Raw genomic sequence first — 3,486 nt, 5'->3', positions numbered from 1 at the left:
ACGTTCATCCAACAACCAAAAGGTGGGCAGAAATCCACTTTTGATGACGGATGCATTTACCTTACCATGCTAGAGGTTGCCTAGGGCTCGAAAGTGGTATATCCACGCTTTAGCTGGCCTGATGGATACCAATTTCCTTAAGCAGGCTTAGGCGAACAACCAAAAGGTGGGCAGAAATCCAGTTTCGATGACGGAGGCATGGGTGGTTAGTTGTTACATACAAACGTGTTCTCATCTTGAACAATGTATGGTCGCACACAAACACCCACTCACACACACACACACACACATTGTTTCGTATCATGACAATACAAGTAAGTATACAGATTACGTCTTAATGTATGTTTTGATATGTATGCATTCACACACACACACACAAATATATATATATATGATTATATAGTTATATCTATATATATATATATATATATAATATAATATATAATTTGGTAACTAATTTGTATAAGATGGGAAAACTGTAATTAAGTCAGTGACTGTATCTTTTAGGTCATTCTTGAACATTTTTACTAATACAGGGTCCCCGACAATACATTTCCTAGAAAGAAACCCCAAGGGTTTTATAACTCGGTATGTATCCACCTTTGCGATGTGTTTAGTACAAGACCGGTGGGGATTACCGTAAATATATAAACAAAAGACTGTAGATTAATGTGATTTTTTCTCCGTTACTTTTTTCCCTGGCCAAAATTGTGAAAATTTTTCTCGACTTTTGCTCTTGTGACTTGACCACCGGCTACCTCAGTAGCACCGACTTCCCGATCTACAGCCCCCACCCCCCTACCACCCACCCACCCAAAAAAAAATTGATTCTGATACGAGTGAACGTAAGATAGCGGCTGATCATAATGATTATCAGAAGATGGATAGTGAACAACACAGCGACGATTGTTGTTTTAGATTTAGATGGCCTCATGTCAGCACGGGCTCTTGCTCCTAGAGCAGCCCGTAATAAAAAGAGACGACCAGTTTGGCTGTTGGAATGAGCGTGGATCCCGAGAACCTCGGTGCGTAATTTTAGAAGGGGGTATTATTAAATATAAAAGCCAAATCTATGAAGGGTAATGGTAATTTAGATATGGACACAGTAACTTTAAACAAATGGTTTAAAAAATCACTCTTCACACAAAATATTACCGAAACCGGGTGTTAGTAAGAGTAACATGGCTGATTTTGAAATCGCTTCAGGTGCTTAGCTGAACAAAAACAAGACCTCAAAATTTGGAACTGGGAAATAGAGTAATAGAGAAGACTGGGAGCTCCATAGGTTAGACGTAGAACAGGATAGGGTAAAGATACTGCTGTGTATTTCTCTCATAATTATCAAGAATGCCTGCATTTCGAATGGAATTTTGAACAAGAAGATTTAATAAAACTAGAGCCCTATATAGAAGATATTTAACACTTATGCAAAAAGCTATTATCATTTGCTCGCTTATTCGCTAAGAAATTTGGTACTTGGTACACATTTTACCCGATGTCGAAAGAATATGCTGAATGGAAAAAATGAAATTATTTTTCGTTACATCTGGAACAATGGTTATCACCCAACTGAACAAGAAACGTTATACTAGGCTGAAGATCAAGGAGGGATTGGTTTGATACATATATTCTGTAAGTCTCAAGTGATGTTTGTATCCAGCTTTTAAAAGCATGCCTTAACGAGTTATTTTCTTTTGCATTACTACATGTATACTTGTGTAAATAACATAGTTCCTAAACAGAGTTGATATGACTGTCGTTTATTGGGACACCGTATTACAGAAATAGTGTTAGTCATTTAAGGGTCTTGTTCCACAGTAAAACGTTCCCATTTATGAGAAATAAGGTTATATATAATGAGTTATTTAGTGTCAACGGTGCAGTAACAGTTCTCAAAAAATACCCTTGTTATGACTGGAAATTAATACGGAATAACAATGTCAAATTTATAAACCCTTTTGATATAAATATAATTTAATAGGTATGTACATGAAGCTTTACCTTCTAAGAAAAAGATTTGTTATTTAGGTATAGTAATTAATAGCATTTGTGAAGACTGTGAAGAAGAACTGTTCTTCATAGTGTATACTTTTCTAAAAGAAATTCAGACTTGTAGTTGACGTAAAACCTTATGCAATAAACATATGTTCTATTAGGTTTTCCCAGAAGTTAAAGCTATTATATTTTGATCTTCCACGAAAAAGAAATACATCGCTTAATTGTGGGTGAGCCGAGATGTGAGGTTAAATCACCATAGGATAATGACACAGAGATTCATAATTATCGAAACGTTGATGAAAAAGTGTGCAGCTTTATTTTCTTGAAAATTCTTGGATATACGTAAATATTTATGATTTACCTTTAATATATATATATATATATATATATATATATATATATATAGATATATATATATATATTCTATATATATAATATATATATATGTATATATATATATATTAATATATATAATATATATAATATAATTATATATTCTGTGCAGAACTGGTTGTTCTATGACTTTTATTAGTTTTAAGTCATTTTTTATAAATATAAAACTATGTACAATCATAAATAACAGAATATAAAAGGATTTAAATACAATTAGTGAAAAAAAAACGTTGGAAAAGGGGTGGGGCTGGAGGATGGCGGCTACAGTATAAATATAGTAGATTCACATCAACCGTGCATTTGATGTCTAGGCCAGTCCTTTACGACGCTCCTGATTGGCTGCTGATGAGCCAGTCACAGGGCTGGAAAATCTCAGACTCTCTTGAGAGTTCACATAGGCAGGATGCATGTCCCACCTCTACTGAGGGATACTTTTGAAAGACGTATCCCTCAGGAGATGGGGAACATAGATCCTGCCCATGTAAACTCTCGGGAGAGACTGAGAGTTTCCAGCCTTTTGATTGGCTTATCAACAGCCAGTCAGGAGCGTCGTAAAGGACTGGCCTACACATCAAATGCACGGTTGATGTGAATCTACTATAGCAGAGCAAATTGTTGTAAATATGAGAGTCAATCTATCCGATCCTATGCAGAATATAATGATCGACTTGTAGCGTACACAGCAGTTTGGATTCTACCACACCAACAAACGGATAACCATTCCTCAGAATAACTATGGTTTTAGTATAAATCGCTTTCTGTCAACGACTTTAAAGATCGTTTGATGTGAGCCTAAAAATATACCTCTGAACTCCTTAAAAGGTCAGACACTTTTAACTTCTGCCAAAGGGTGTGGGATTTCAAATAAAAAAAAAATACTACGGGATGGTAAAGAAAAGTGATCATAGATTAGTCAAAACTTGAATTTAAAATGGAACATACGTACTTTCAATCTATTTCAGATTGCCGGAGTTGCTTATTTAATTCGATTAATTGGTCAACGTGCATTGGAGTCGTAACGACTACGAGTTACGCAAGAGCTTCAGGTCTTTCTCATTCAAGTTTCATGATTAATCGATCAGTAAAGGTTAAGGC

Source organism: Macrobrachium nipponense, chromosome 4, assembly GCF_015104395.2.
Source record: "Macrobrachium nipponense isolate FS-2020 chromosome 4, ASM1510439v2, whole genome shotgun sequence".
Lineage (NCBI taxonomy): Eukaryota > Metazoa > Arthropoda > Malacostraca > Decapoda > Palaemonidae > Macrobrachium > Macrobrachium nipponense.
The sequence above is the reverse complement of the archived record's forward strand: the minus strand, read 5'-3'. Positions refer to the sequence as shown.